Below are 19,827 nucleotides of genomic sequence, written 5' to 3' on the forward strand. Positions count from 1 at the left end.
ACCTTACACACAACACATACACCTCAGGAGTGTGCACCTTACACACAACACATACACCTCAGGACTGTGCACCTTACACACAACATATACACCTCAGGACTGTGCATCTTACACACAACATATACACCTCAGGACTGTGCATCTTACACACAGCACATACACCTCAGGACTGTGCACCTTACACACAGCACATACACCTCAGGACTGTGCACCTTACACACAACACATACACCTCAGGACTGTGCATCTTACACACAGCACATACACCTCAGGACTGTGCACCTTACACACAACATATACACCTCAGGACTGTGCACCTTACACACAACATATACACCTCAGGACTGTGCACCTTACACACAACACATACACCTCAGGACTGTGCACCTTACACACAACATATACACCTCAGGACTGTGCATCTTACACACAACACATACACCTCAGGACTGTGCACCTTACACACAACACATACACCTCAGGAGTGTGCACCTTACACACAACACATACACCTCAGGAGTGTGCACCTTACACACAACACATACACCTCAGGACTGTGCACCTTATACACAGCACACACACCTCAGGACTGTGCACCTTACACACAGCACATACACCTCAGGACTGTGCACCTTACACACAGCACATACACCTCAGGACTGTGTACCTTACACACAACACATACACCTCAGGACTGTGCATCTTACACACAGCACATACACCTCAGGACTGTGCACCTTACACACAACACATACACCTCAGGAGTGTGCACCTTACACACAACACATACACCTCAGGACTGTGCACCTTACACACAACATATACACCTCAGGACTGTGCATCTTACACACAGCACATACACCTCAGGACTGTGCACCTTACACACAACACATACACCTCAGGACTGTGCACCTTACACACAACATATACACCTCAGGACTGTGCATCTTACCCACAACATATACACCTCAGGACTGTGCATCTTACACACAGCACATACACCTAGCACATACACCTCAGGACTGTGCACCTTACACACAACACATACACCTCAGGAGTGTGCACCTTACACACAACACATACACCTCAGGACTGTGCACCTTACACACAACACATACACCTCAGGACTGTGCACCTTACACACAGCACATACACCTCAGGACTGTGCACCTTACACACAGCACATACACCTCAGGACTGTGTACCTTACACACAACACATACACCTCAGGACTGTGCACCTTACACACAGCACATACACCTCAGGACTGTGTACCTTACACACAACACATACACCTCAGGACTGTGCACCTTACACACAACACGTACACCTCAGGACTGTGCACCTTACACACAACACATACACCTCAGGACTGTGCACCTTATACACAACACAAACACCTCAGGACTGTGCACCTTACACACAGCACACACACCTCAGGACTGTGCACCTTACACACAACACGTACACCTCAGGACTGTGCACCTTACACACAGCACATACACCTCAGGACTGTGCACCTTACACACAACAAGTGCACCTTAGGACTGTGCACCTTACACACAACACGTACACCTCAGGACTGTGCACCTTACACACAGCACATACACCTCAGGACTGTGCACCTTACACACAACAAGTGCACCTCAGGACTGTGCACCTTACACACAGCACATACACCTCAGGACTGTGTACCTTACACACAACACATACACCTCAGGACTGTGCACCTTACACACAACACGTACACCTCAGGACTGTGCACCTTACACACAACAAGTGCACCTCAGGACTGTGCACCTTACACACAGCACATACACCTCAGGACTGTGCACCTTACACACAGCACATACACCTCAGGACTGTGTACCTTACACACAACACATACACCTCAGGACTGTGCACCTTACACACAACACATACACCTCAGGACTGTGCACCTTACACACAGCACATACACCTCAGGACTGTGCACCTTACACACAGCACATACACCTCAGGACTGTGCACCTTACACACAACACATACACCTCAGGACTGTGCACCTTACACACAGCACACACACCTCAGGACTGTGTACCTTACACACAGCACACACACCTCAGGACTGTGCACCTTACACACAACACGTACACCTCAGGACTGTGCACCTTATACACAACACATACACCTCAGGACTGTGCACCTTATACACAACACAAACACCTCAGGACTGTGTACCTTACACACAGCACACACACCTCAGGACTGTGCACCTTACACACAACACACACACCTCAGGACTGTGCACCTTACACACAGCACACACACCTCAGGACTGTGCACCTTACACACAGCACACACACCTCAGGACTGTGCACCTTACACACAGCACACACACCTCAGGACTGTGCACCTTACACACAGCACATACACCTCAGGACTGTGCACCTTACACACAACACACACACCTCAGGACTGTGCACCTTACACACAACACACACACCTCAGGACTGTGTACCTTACACACAGCACACACACCTCAGGACTGTGCACCTTACACACAACACACACACCTCAGGACTGTGTACCTTACACACAGCACACACACCTCAGGACTGTGCACCTTACACACAACACATACACCTCAGGACTGTGCACCTTACACACAACACATACACCTCAGGACTGTGCACCTTATACACAACACATACACCTCAGGACTGTGCACCTTATACACAACACAAACACCTCAGGACTGTGCACCTTACACACAGCACACACACCTCAGGACTGTGCACCTTACACACAACACGTACACCTCAGGACTGTGCACCTTACACACAACACACACACCTCAGGACTGTGTACCTTACACACAGCACACACACCTCAGGACTGTGCACCTTACACACAACACATATACCTCAGGACTGTGCACCTTATACACAACACATACACCTCAGGACTGTGCACCTTATACACAACACAAACACCTCAGGACTGTGCACCTTACACACAGCACACACACCTCAGGACTGTGCACCTTACACACAACACGTACACCTCAGGACTGTGCACCTTACACACAGCACATACACCTCAGGACTGTGCACCTTACACACAACAAGTGCACCTTAGGACTGTGCACCTTACACACAACACGTACACCTCAGGACTGTGCACCTTACACACGACACGTACACCTTAGGACTGTGCACCTTACACACAGCACATACACCTCAGGACTGTGTACCTTACACACAACACATACACCTCAGGACTGTGCACCTTACACACAACACGTACACCTCAGGACTGTGCACCTTACACACAACAAGTGCACCTCAGGACTGTGCACCTTACACACAGCACATACACCTCAGGACTGTGTACCTTACACACAACACATACACCTCAGGACTGTGCACCTTACACACAACACGTACACCTCAGGACTGTGCACCTTACACACAACAAGTGCACCTCAGGACTGTGTACCTTACACACAGCACACACACCTCAGGACTGTGCACCTTACACACAACACACACACCTCAGGACTGTGCACCTTACACACAGCACACACACCTCAGGACTGTGCACCTTACACACAGCACATACACCTCAGGACTGTGCACCTTACACACAACACACACACCTCAGGACTGTGCACCTTACACACAACACACACACCTCAGGACTGTGTACCTTACACACAGCACACACACCTCAGGACTGTGCACCTTACACACAACACATACACCTCAGGACTGTGCACCTTATACACAACACATACACCTCAGGACTGTGCACCTTATACACAACACAAACACCTCAGGACTGTGCACCTTACACACAGCACACACACCTCAGGACTGTGCACCTTACACACAGCACATACACCTCAGGACTGTGCACCTTACACACAACAAGTGCACCTTAGGACTGTGCACCTTACACACAACACGTACACCTCAGGACTGTGCACCTTACACACGACACGTACACCTTAGGACTGTGCACCTTACACACAGCACATACACCTCAGGACTGTGTACCTTACACACAACACATACACCTCAGGACTGTGCACCTTACACACAACACGTACACCTCAGGACTGTGCACCTTACACACAACAAGTGCACCTCAGGACTGTGCACCTTACACACAGCACATACACCTCAGGACTGTGTACCTTACACACAACACATACACCTCAGGACTGTGCACCTTACACACAACACATACACCTCAGGACTGTGCACCTTACACACAGCACATACACCTCAGGACTGTGCACCTTACACACAACAAGTGCACCTCAGGACTGTGCACCTTACACACAACACATACACCTCAGGACTGTGCACCTTACACACAGCACATACACCTCAGGACTGTGCACCTTACACACAACAAGTGCACCTCAGGACTGTGTACCTTACACACAACACATACACCTCAGGACTGTGTACCTTACACACAGCACATACACCTCAGGACTGTGCACCTTACACACAGCACATACACCTCAGGACTGTGCACCTTACACACAACAAGTGCACCTCAGGACTGTGCACCTTACACACAGCACATACACCTCAGGACTGTGCACCTTACACACAACAAGTGCACCTTAGGACTGTGCACCTTACACACAACACGTACACCTCAGGACTGTGCACCTTACACACAACACGTACACCTCAGGACTGTGCACCTTACACACAGCACATACACCTCAGGACTGTGCACCTTACACACAACAAGTGCACCTTAGGACTGTGCACCTTACACACAACACGTACACCTCAGGACTGTGCACCTTACACACGACACGTACACCTTAGGACTGTGCACCTTACACACAGCACATACACCTCAGGACTGTGTAACTTACACACAACACATACACCTCAGGACTGTGCACCTTACACACAACACATACACCTCAGGACTGTGCACCTTACACACAGCACATACACCTCAGGACTGTGCACCTTACACACAACACATACACCTCAGGACTGTGCACCTTACACACAACACGTACACCTCAGGACTGTGCACCTTACACACAACACGTACACCTCAGGACTGTGCGCCTTACGCACAACACATACACCTCAGGACTGTGCACCTTACACACAACACATACACCTCAGGAGTGTGCACCTTACACACAACACATACACCTCAGGAGTGTGCACCTTACACACAACATATACACCTCAGGACTGTGCACCTTACACACAACATATACACCTCAGGACTGTGCATCTTACACACAACATATACACCTCAGGACTGTGCATCTTACACACAGCACATACACCTCAGGACTGTGCACCTTACACACAACACATACACCTCAGGAGTGTGCACCTTACACACAACACATACACCTCAGGACTGTGCACCTTACACACAACACATACACCTCAGGACTGTGCATCTTACACACAACACATACACCTCAGGACTGTGCACCTTACACACAACACATACACCTCAGGAGTGTGCACCTTACACACAACACATACACCTCAGGACTGTGCACCTTACACACAACATATACACCTCAGGACTGTGCATCTTACACACAACATATACACCTCAGGACTGTGCATCTTACACACAGCACATACACCTCAGGACTGTGCACCTTACACACAGCACATACACCTCAGGACTGTGCACCTTACACACAACACATACACCTCAGGACTGTGCATCTTACACACAGCACATACACCTCAGGACTGTGCACCTTACACACAACATATACACCTCAGGACTGTGCACCTTACACACAACACATACACCTCAGGACTGTGCACCTTACACACAACATATACACCTCAGGACTGTGCATCTTACACACAACACATACACCTCAGGACTGTGCACCTTACACACAACACATACACCTCAGGAGTGTGCACCTTACACACAACACATACACCTCAGGAGTGTGCACCTTACACACAACACATACACCTCAGGACTGTGCACCTTATACACAGCACACACACCTCAGGACTGTGCACCTTACACACAGCACATACACCTCAGGACTGTGCACCTTACACACAGCACATACACCTCAGGACTGTGTACCTTACACACAACACATACACCTCAGGACTGTGCATCTTACACACAGCACATACACCTCAGGACTGTGCACCTTACACACAACACATACACCTCAGGAGTGTGCACCTTACACACAACACATACACCTCAGGACTGTGCACCTTACACACAACATATACACCTCAGGACTGTGCATCTTACACACAGCACATACACCTCAGGACTGTGCACCTTACACACAACACATACACCTCAGGAGTGTGCACCTTACACACAACACATACACCTCAGGACTGTGCACCTTACACACAACATATACACCTCAGGACTGTGCATCTTACACACAACATATACACCTCAGGACTGTGCATCTTACACACAGCACATACACCTCAGGACTGTGCACCTTACACACAACACATACACCTCAGGAGTGTGCACCTTACACACAACACATACACCTCAGGACTGTGCACCTTACACACAACACATACACCTCAGGACTGTGCACCTTACACACAGCACATACACCTCAGGACTGTGCACCTTACACACAGCACATACACCTCAGGACTGTGCACCTTACACACAACACATACACCTCAGGACTGTGCACCTTACACACAACACATACACCTCAGGACTGTGCACCTTACACACAGCACACACACCTCAGGACTGTGCACCTTACACACAACACATACACCTCAGGACTGTGCACCTTATACACAACACATCCACCTCAGGACTGTGCACCTTATACACAACACAAACACCTCAGGACTGTGTACCTTACACACAGCACACACACCTCAGGACTGTGCACCTTACACACAACACACACACCTCAGGACTGTGCACCTTACCCACAGCACACACACCTCAGGACTGTGCACCTTACACACAGCACACACACCTCAGGACTGTGCACCTTACACACAGCACACACACCTCAGGACTGTGCACCTTACACACAGCACACACACCTCAGGACTGTGCACCTTACACACAGCACATACACCTCAGGACTGTGCACCTTACACACAACACACACACCTCAGGACTGTGCACCTTACACACAACACACACACCTCAGGACTGTGTACCTTACACACAGCACACACACCTCAGGACTGTGCACCTTACACACAACACATACACCTCAGGACTGTGCACCTTATACACAACACATACACCTCAGGACTGTGCACCTTATACACAACACAAACACCTCAGGACTGTGCACCTTACACACAGCACACACACCTCAGGACTGTGCACCTTACACACAACACGTACACCTCAGGACTGTGCACCTTACACACAGCACATACACCTCAGGACTGTGCACCTTACACACAACAAGTGCACCTTAGGACTGTGCACCTTACACACAACACGTACACCTCAGGACTGTGCACCTTACACACGACACGTACACCTTAGGACTGTGCACCTTACACACAGCACATACACCTCAGGACTGTGTACCTTACACACAACACATACACCTCAGGACTGTGCACCTTACACACAACACGTACACCTCAGGACTGTGCACCTTACACACAACAAGTGCACCTCAGGACTGTGCACCTTACACACAGCACATACACCTCAGGACTGTGTACCTTACACACAACACATACACCTCAGGACTGTGCACCTTACACACAACACGTACACCTCAGGACTGTGCACCTTACACACAACAAGTGCACCTCAGGACTGTGCACCTTACACACAGCACATACACCTCAGGACTGTGCACCTTACACACAGCACATACACCTCAGGACTGTGTACCTTACACACAACACATACACCTCAGGACTGTGCACCTTACACACAACACATACACCTCAGGACTGTGCACCTTACACACAGCACATACACCTCAGGACTGTGCACCTTACACACAGCACATACACCTCAGGACTGTGCACCTTACACACAACACATACACCTCAGGACTGTGCACCTTACACACAGCACACACACCTCAGGACTGTGTACCTTACACACAGCACACACACCTCAGGACTGTGCACCTTACACACAACACATACACCTCAGGACTGTGCACCTTATACACAACACATACACCTCAGGACTGTGCACCTTATACACAACACAAACACCTCAGGACTGTGTACCTTACACACAGCACACACACCTCAGGACTGTGCACCTTACACACAGCACACACACCTCAGGACTGTGCACCTTACACACAGCACATACACCTCAGGACTGTGCACCTTACACACAACACACACACCTCAGGACTGTGCACCTTACACACAACACACACACCTCAGGACTGTGTACCTTACACACAGCACACACACCTCGGGACTGTGCACCTTACACACAACACATACACCTCAGGACTGTGCACCTTATACACAACCCATACACCTCAGGACTGTGCACCTTATACACAACACAAACACCTCAGGACTGTGCACCTTACACACAGCACACACACCTCAGGACTGTGCACCTTACACACAACACGTACACCTCAGGACTGTGCACCTTACACACAGCACATACACCTCAGGACTGTGCACCTTACACACAACAAGTGCACCTTAGGACTGTGCACCTTACACACAACACATACACCTCAGGACTGTGCACCTTACACACAACATATACACCTCAGGACTGTGCATCTTACACACAACATATACACCTCAGGACTGTGCATCTTACACACAGCACATACACCTCAGGACTGTGCACCTTACACACAACACATACACCTCAGGAGTGTGCACCTTACACACAACACATACACCTCAGGACTGTGCACCTTACACACAACACATACACCTCAGGACTGTGCACCTTACACACAGCACATACACCTCAGGACTGTGCACCTTACACACAGCACATACACCTCAGGACTGTGTACCTTACACACAACACATACACCTCAGGACTGTGCACCTTACACACAACACATACACCTCAGGACTGTGCACCTTACACACAGCACATACACCTCAGGACTGTGCACCTTACACACAGCACATACACCTCAGGACTGTGCACCTTACACACAGCACATACACCTCAGGACTGTGCACCTTACACACAGCACATACACCTCAGGACTGTGCACCTTACACACAACACATACACCTCAGGACTGTGCACCTTACACACAACACATACACCTCAGGACTGTGCACCTTACACACAACACATACACCTCAGGACTGTGCACCTTACACACAACACGTACACCTCAGGACTGTGCACCTTACACACAACACATACACCTCAGGACTGTGTACCTTACACACAACACATACACCTCAGGACTGTGCACCTTACACACAACACGTACACCTCAGGACTGTGCACCTTACACACAACAAGTGCACCTCAGGACTGTGCACCTTACACACAGCACATACACCTCAGGACTGTGCACCTTACACACAACAAGTGCACCTTAGGACTGTGCACCTTACACACAACACGTACACCTCAGGACTGTGCACCTTACACACAGCACATACACCTCAGGACTGTGCACCTTACACACAACAAGTGCACCTTAGGACTGTGCACCTTACACACAACACGTACACCTCAGGACTGTGCACCTTACACACAACACGTACACCTCAGGACTGTGCACCTTACACACAACAAGTGCACCTTAGGACTGTGCACCTTACACACAACAAGTGCACCTTAGGACTGTGCACCTTACACACAACACGTACACCTCAGGACTGTGCACCTTACACACAACAAGTGCACCTTAGGACTGTGCACCTTACACACAACACGTACACCTCAGGACTGTGCACCTTACACACGACACGTACACCTTAGGACTGTGCACCTTACACACAGCACATACACCTCAGGACTGTGTAACTTACACACAACACATACACCTCAGGACTGTGCACCTTACACACAACACATACACCTCAGGACTGTGCACCTTACGCACAACACATACACCTCAGGACTGTGCACCTTACGCACAACACATACACCTCAGGACTGTGCACCTTACACACAGCACACACACCTCTGGACTGTGCACCTTACACACAACACATACACCTCAGGACTGTGCACCTTACACACAGCACACACACCTCAGGAGTGTGCACCTTACACACAACACATACACCTCAGGACTGTGCACCTTACGCACAACACATACACCTCAGGACTGTGCACCTTACACACAGCACATACACCTCAGGACTGTGCACCTTACACACAACACATACACCTCAGGACTGTGCACCTTACACACAACACATACACCTCAGGACTCTGCACCTTACACACAGCACACACACCTCAGGACTGTGCACCTTACACACAGCACATACACCTCAGGACTGTGCACCTTACACACAACACATACACCTCAGGACTGTGCACCTTACACACAGCACATACACCTCAGGACTGTGCACCTTACACACAACACGTACACCTTAGGACTGTGCACCTTACACACAACACGTACACCTCAGGACTGTGCACCTTACACACAGCACACACACCTCAGGACTGTGCACCTTACACACAACACGTACACCTTAGGACTGTGCACCTTACACACAACACGTACACCTTAGGACTGTGCACCTTACACACAACACGTACACCTCAGGACTGTGCACCTTACGCACAACACATACACCTCAGGACTGTGCACCTTACGCACAATACATACACCTCAGGACTGTGCACCTTACACACAGCACATACACCTCAGGACTGTGCACCTTACACACAACACGTACACCTTAGGACTGTGCACCTTACACACAACACGTACACCTTAGGACTGTGCACCTTACACACAACACGTACACCTCAGGACTGTGCACCTTACACACAGCACACACACCTCAGGACTGTGCACCTTACACACAACACATACACCTCAGGACTGTGCACCTTACGCACAACACATACACCTCAGGACTGTGCACCTTACACACAACACATACACCTCAGGACTGTGCACCTTACGCACAGCACATACACCTCAGGACTGTGCACCTTACACACAACACATACACCTCAGGACTGTGCACCTTACGCACAACACATACACCTCAGGACTGTGCACCTTACACACAACACATACACCTCAGGACTGTGCACCTTATACACAACACAAACACCTCAGGACTGTGTACCTTACACACAGCACACACACCTCAGGACTGTGCACCTTACACACAACACACACACCTCAGGACTGTGCACCTTACCCACAGCACACACACCTCAGGACTGTGCACCTTACACACAGCACACACACCTCAGGACTGTGCACCTTACACACAGCACACACACCTCAGGACTGTGCACCTTACACACAGCACACACACCTCAGGACTGTGCACCTTACACACAGCACATACACCTCAGGACTGTGCACCTTACACACAACACACACACCTCAGGACTGTGCACCTTACACACAACACACACACCTCAGGACTGTGTACCTTACACACAGCACACACACCTCAGGACTGTGCACCTTACACACAACACATACACCTCAGGACTGTGCACCTTATACACAACACATACACCTCAGGACTGTGCACCTTATACACAACACAAACACCTCAGGACTGTGCACCTTACACACAGCACACACACCTCAGGACTGTGCACCTTACACACAACACGTACACCTCAGGACTGTGCACCTTACACACAGCACATACACCTCAGGACTGTGCACCTTACACACAACAAGTGCACCTTAGGACTGTGCACCTTACACACAACACGTACACCTCAGGACTGTGCACCTTACACACGACACGTACACCTTAGGACTGTGCACCTTACACACAGCACATACACCTCAGGACTGTGTACCTTACACACAACACATACACCTCAGGACTGTGCACCTTACACACAACACGTACACCTCAGGACTGTGCACCTTACACACAACAAGTGCACCTCAGGACTGTGCACCTTACACACAGCACATACACCTCAGGACTGTGTACCTTACACACAACACATACACCTCAGGACTGTGCACCTTACACACAACACGTACACCTCAGGACTGTGCACCTTACACACAACAAGTGCACCTCAGGACTGTGCACCTTACACACAGCACATACACCTCAGGACTGTGCACCTTACACACAGCACATACACCTCAGGACTGTGTACCTTACACACAACACATACACCTCAGGACTGTGCACCTTACACACAACACATACACCTCAGGACTGTGCACCTTACACACAGCACATACACCTCAGGACTGTGCACCTTACACACAGCACATACACCTCAGGACTGTGCACCTTACACACAACACATACACCTCAGGACTGTGCACCTTACACACAGCACACACACCTCAGGACTGTGTACCTTACACACAGCACACACACCTCAGGACTGTGCACCTTACACACAACACATACACCTCAGGACTGTGCACCTTATACACAACACATACACCTCAGGACTGTGCACCTTATACACAACACAAACACCTCAGGACTGTGTACCTTACACACAGCACACACACCTCAGGACTGTGCACCTTACACACAGCACACACACCTCAGGACTGTGCACCTTACACACAGCACATACACCTCAGGACTGTGCACCTTACACACAACACACACACCTCAGGACTGTGCACCTTACACACAACACACACACCTCAGGACTGTGTACCTTACACACAGCACACACACCTCGGGACTGTGCACCTTACACACAACACATACACCTCAGGACTGTGCACCTTATACACAACCCATACACCTCAGGACTGTGCACCTTATACACAACACAAACACCTCAGGACTGTGCACCTTACACACAGCACACACACCTCAGGACTGTGCACCTTACACACAACACGTACACCTCAGGACTGTGCACCTTACACACAGCACATACACCTCAGGACTGTGCACCTTACACACAACAAGTGCACCTTAGGACTGTGCACCTTACACACAACACATACACCTCAGGACTGTGCACCTTACACACAACATATACACCTCAGGACTGTGCATCTTACACACAACATATACACCTCAGGACTGTGCATCTTACACACAGCACATACACCTCAGGACTGTGCACCTTACACACAACACATACACCTCAGGAGTGTGCACCTTACACACAACACATACACCTCAGGACTGTGCACCTTACACACAACACATACACCTCAGGACTGTGCACCTTACACACAGCACATACACCTCAGGACTGTGCACCTTACACACAGCACATACACCTCAGGACTGTGTACCTTACACACAACACATACACCTCAGGACTGTGCACCTTACACACAACACATACACCTCAGGACTGTGCACCTTACACACAGCACATACACCTCAGGACTGTGCACCTTACACACAGCACATACACCTCAGGACTGTGCACCTTACACACAACACATACACCTCAGGACTGTGCACCTTACACACAACACATACACCTCAGGACTGTGCACCTTACACACAACACATACACCTCAGGACTGTGCACCTTACACACAACACGTACACCTCAGGACTGTGCACCTTACACACAACACGTACACCTCAGGACTGTGTACCTTACACACAACACATACACCTCAGGACTGTGCACCTTACACACAACACGTACACCTCAGGACTGTGCACCTTACACACAACAAGTGCACCTCAGGACTGTGCACCTTACACACAGCACATACACCTCAGGACTGTGCACCTTACACACAACAAGTGCACCTTAGGACTGTGCACCTTACACACAACACGTACACCTCAGGACTGTGCACCTTACACACAGCACATACACCTCAGGACTGTGCACCTTACACACAACAAGTGCACCTTAGGACTGTGCACCTTACACACAACACGTACACCTCAGGACTGTGCACCTTACACACAACACGTACACCTCAGGACTGTGCACCTTACACACAACAAGTGCACCTTAGGACTGTGCACCTTACACACAACAAGTGCACCTTAGGACTGTGCACCTTACACACAACACGTACACCTCAGGACTGTGCACCTTACACACAACAAGTGCACCTTAGGACTGTGCACCTTACACACAACACGTACACCTCAGGACTGTGCACCTTACACACGACACGTACACCTTAGGACTGTGCACCTTACACACAGCACATACACCTCAGGACTGTGTAACTTACACACAACACATACACCTCAGGACTGTGCACCTTACACACAACACATACACCTCAGGACTGTGCACCTTACACACAACACATACACCTCAGGACTGTGCACCTTACACACAACACGTACACCTCAGGACTGTGCACCTTACACACAACACATACACCTCAGGACTGTGCACCTTACGCACAACACATACACCTCAGGACTGTGCACCTTACGCACAACACATACACCTCAGGACTGTGCACCTTACACACAGCACACACACCTCTGGACTGTGCACCTTACACACAACACATACACCTCAGGACTGTGCACCTTACACACAGCACACACACCTCAGGAGTGTGCACCTTACACACAACACATACACCTCAGGACTGTGCACCTTACGCACAACACATACACCTCAGGACTGTGCACCTTACACACAGCACATACACCTCAGGACTGTGCACCTTACACACAACACATACACCTCAGGACTGTGCACCTTACACACAACACATACACCTCAGGAGTGTGCACCTTACACACAACACATACACCTCAGGACTGTGCACCTTACACACAACACATACACCTCAGGACTGTGCACCTTACACACAGCACATACACCTCAGGACTGTGCACCTTACACACAGCACATACACCTCAGGACTGTGTACCTTACACACAACACATACACCTCAGGACTGTGCACCTTACACACAACACATACACCTCAGGACTGTGCACCTTACACACAGCACATACACCTCAGGACTGTGCACCTTACACACAGCACATACACCTCAGGACTGTGCACCTTACACACAACACATACACCTCAGGACTGTGCACCTTACACACAACACATACACCTCAGGACTGTGCACCTTACACACAACACATACACCTCAGGACTGTGCACCTTACACACAACACGTACACCTCAGGACTGTGCACCTTACACACAACACATACACCTCAGGACTGTGTACCTTACACACAACACATACACCTCAGGACTGTGCACCTTACACACAACACGTACACCTCAGGACTGTGCACCTTACACACAACAAGTGCACCTCAGGACTGTGCACCTTACACACAGCACATACACCTCAGGACTGTGCACCTTACACACAACAAGTGCACCTTAGGACTGTGCACCTTACACACAACACGTACACCTCAGGACTGTGCACCTTACACACAGCACATACACCTCAGGACTGTGCACCTTACACACAACAAGTGCACCTTAGGACTGTGCACCTTACACACAACACGTACACCTCAGGACTGTGCACCTTACACACAACACGTACACCTCAGGACTGTGCACCTTACACACAACAAGTGCACCTTAGGACTGTGCACCTTACACACAACAAGTGCACCTTAGGACTGTGCACCTTACACACAACACGTACACCTCAGGACTGTGCACCTTACACACAACAAGTGCACCTTAGGACTGTGCACCTTACACACAACACGTACACCTCAGGACTGTGCACCTTACACACGACACGTACACCTTAGGACTGTGCACCTTACACACAGCACATACACCTCAGGACTGTGTAACTTACACACAACACATACACCTCAGGACTGTGCACCTTACACACAACACATACACCTCAGGACTGTGCACCTTACACACAACACATACACCTCAGGACTGTGCACCTTACACACAACACGTACACCTCAGGACTGTGCACCTTACACACAACACGTACACCTCAGGACTGTGCACCTTACGCACAACACATACACCTCAGGACTGTGCACCTTACGCACAACACATACACCTCAGGACTGTGCACCTTACACACAGCACACACACCTCTGGACTGTGCACCTTACACACAACACATACACCTCAGGACTGTGCACCTTACACACAGCACACACACCTCAGGAGTGTGCACCTTACACACAACACATACACCTCAGGACTGTGCACCTTACGCACAACACATACACCTCAGGACTGTGCACCTTACACACAGCACATACACCTCAGGACTGTGCACCTTACACACAACACATACACCTCAGGACTGTGCACCTTACACACAACACATACACCTCAGGACTCTGCACCTTACACACAGCACACACACCTCAGGACTGTGCACCTTACACACAGCACATACACCTCAGGACTGTGCACCTTACACACAACACATACACCTCAGGACTGTGCACCTTACACACAGCACATACACCTCAGGACTGTGCACCTTACACACAACACGTACACCTTAGGACTGTGCACCTTACACACAACACGTACACCTCAGGACTGTGCACCTTACACACAGCACACACACCTCAGGACTGTGCACCTTACACACAACACGTACGCCTTAGGACTGTGCACCTTACACACAACACGTACACCTTAGGACTGTGCACCTTACACACAACACGTACACCTCAGGACTGTGCACCTTACGCACAACACATACACCTCAGGACTGTGCACCTTACGCACAATACATACACCTCAGGACTGTGCACCTTACACACAGCACATACACCTCAGGACTGTGCACCTTACACACAACACGTACACCTTAGGACTGTGCACCTTACACACAACACGTACACCTTAGGACTGTGCACCTTACACACAACACGTACACCTCAGGACTGTGCACCTTACACACAGCACACACACCTCAGGACTGTGCACCTTACACACAACACATACACCTCAGGACTGTGCACCTTACGCACAACACATACACCTCAGGACTGTGCACCTTACACACAACACATACACCTCAGGACTGTGCACCTTACGCACAGCACATACACCTCAGGACTGTGCACCTTACACACAACACATACACCTCAGGACTGTGCACCTTACGCACAACACATACACCTCAGGACTGTGCACCTTACACACAACACATACACCTCAGGACTGTGCACCTTACGCACAGCACATACACCTCAGGACTGTGCACCTTACACACAACACATACACCTCAGGACTGTGCACCTTACACACAGCACACACACCTCAGGACTGTGCACCTTACACACAGCACACACACCTCAGGACTGTGCACCTTACACACAGCACATACACCTCAGGACTGTGCACCTTACACACAACACATACACCTCAGGACTGTGCACCTTACACACAGCACATACACCTCAGGACTGTGCACCTTACACACAACACGTACACCTTAGGACTGTGCACCTTACACACAACACGTACACCTTAGGACTGTGCACCTTACACACAACACGTACACCTTAGGACTGTGCACCTTACACACAACACGTACACCTCAGGACTGTGCACCTTACACACAGCACGTACACCTCAGGACTGTGCACCTTACACACAACACCTACACCTCAGGACTGTGCACCTTACACACAGCACATACACCTCAGGACTGTGCACCTTACACACAGCACATACACCTCAGGACTGTGCACCTTACACACAGCACACACACCTCAGGACTGTGCACCTTACACACAGCACATACACCTCAGGACTGTGCACCTTACACACAACACATACACCTCAGGACTGTGCACCTTACACACAGCACATACACCTCAGGACTGTGCACCTTACACACAACACGTACACCTTAGGACTGTGCACCTTACACACAACACGTACACCTTAGGACTGTGCACCTTACACACAACACGTACACCTCAGGACTGTGCACCTTACACACAACACGTACACCTTAGGACTGTGCACCTTACACACAGCACATACACCTCAGGACTGTGCACCTTACACACAGCACACACACACCAAGTCTGTGCACCTACCTTACCTTGCAATACTTCATAAATGTGTAATATTTTATTTTATTTTATAATGTGACTCTCTCTGTGCAATAATTTATATGTGCAATGAGCAATACCTCACTCCATAATGTGTAACACAACACATACACCTCAGGACTGTGCACCTTACCCCCCTTACACACTCCCCTTCCCCCCGCCCTCTCTCTCTCTCTCTCTCTCTCTCTCCACGCTGTTTTGCACTGTTATTGGAGATGCTTTAATCTCATTGCACGTGTATAGTGTCAATAAAGGCATTCTATTCTATTCTATTCTATTCTATTCAATGCTGATTGTAAAAGTAACCAATTAAATTACAGAGGGAAATGAATAATTAAGCCTGAGTGAAAAATACTGTGGCGAGCGTGCATTGAAAAAGAGGCTGGAGACAGAAATTCTAGCACAGGTTGTTAGCCTGTGCTATTTGCTCTCCATTGCTTGTTCTCTTGGCTTGATTGCTTTATTAGCATTCACTAACACAACTAATGAACGCTGCACCGGTTGGAAGGTAACTTCACTGCTGCGCTGATGGCACCGACTTGTGGGTAAGCTAGCATTGGATTTCGAGAATGCTGATATGAAGAGTGTGAGTATGTATTATAATAATAATAATAATAATGGGGCGGCACGGTGGTGTAGTGGTTAGCGCTGTCACCTCACAGCAAGAAGGTCCGGGTTCAAGCCCCGTGGCCGGCGAGGGCCTTTCTGTGTGGAGTTTGCATGTTCTCCCCGTGTCCGTGTGGGTTTCCTCCGGGTGCTCCGGTTTCCCCCACAGTCCAAAGACATGCAGGTTAGGTTAACTGGTGACTCTAAATTGACCGTAGGTGTGAATGTGAGTGTGAATGGTTGTCTGTGTCTATGTGTCAGCCCTGTGATGACCTGGTGACTTGTCCAGGGTGTACCCCGCCTTTCACCCGTAGTCAGCTGGGATAGGCTCCAGCTTGCCTGCGACCCTGTAGAACAGGATAAAGCGGCTAGAGATGATGAGATGAATAATAATAATAAATATTGGCTGGCTTTTTTTCATGGTATATCAGATGTAATCCATTCAGCTAGCATGATATTGAATTTGTCTTTGACTTGTTCAATATCATACTAGCTGAATGGAATATATCTGATCTACCACTCAGTGCCAGCCAATATTATTTAAATATGTCACTCAGATCCAGAATGTATTTTGTATGAAAAATGATTTTTTCAACATGAGAAGATGCACTTCATACCTTCAAGCCAACATGTGATTTTTTTCTTATTATATAGACATTCACAAACAAAGTACGCAAATTTATCAAAACAAACAATTCATTGATTTCCTCACAAGCGACATATAGAGAATTATGTCACGGTTTTGGTTCTCCATGTCCCGGATGTAGCTCGTATGAAAAATACAAGCGGTGTATTTCCCAGTAAAATACTCATGTCCATATAATTATATACATGTTATTTCCCAGCTGCGAGTTCCGTATCGTGAAATACTGTGACTGAGGTCTTGAAAGTACTGAGCGAGGCGTCTGGGCCGAGGTCAGTATTCAAGGCCAAGGTCACGGTATTTCACCAAACGGACCGACCTGAAGCTGGTAAATAATATATATATATTTTTTCTCTTACCAAATTCTAACAGAAAACGAGAGCGCCCGAAAGGGAAAACCGAGCCAAGGTGGGC

The 19,827-nt window shown here is 49.2% G+C and overlaps 1 protein-coding gene across 9 annotated transcripts in view; it reads left to right on the forward strand.

Moving 5' to 3' along the window:
- Positions 1-19,827, forward strand: part of ppip5k1a (diphosphoinositol pentakisphosphate kinase 1a) — a 144,086-nt gene that overhangs the window by 91,438 nt on the left and 32,821 nt on the right. The window lies entirely within an intron of this gene.

Source organism: Neoarius graeffei, chromosome 27 (genome assembly GCF_027579695.1).
Source record: "Neoarius graeffei isolate fNeoGra1 chromosome 27, fNeoGra1.pri, whole genome shotgun sequence".
Classification (NCBI taxonomy): Eukaryota; Metazoa; Chordata; class Actinopteri; order Siluriformes; family Ariidae; genus Neoarius; species Neoarius graeffei.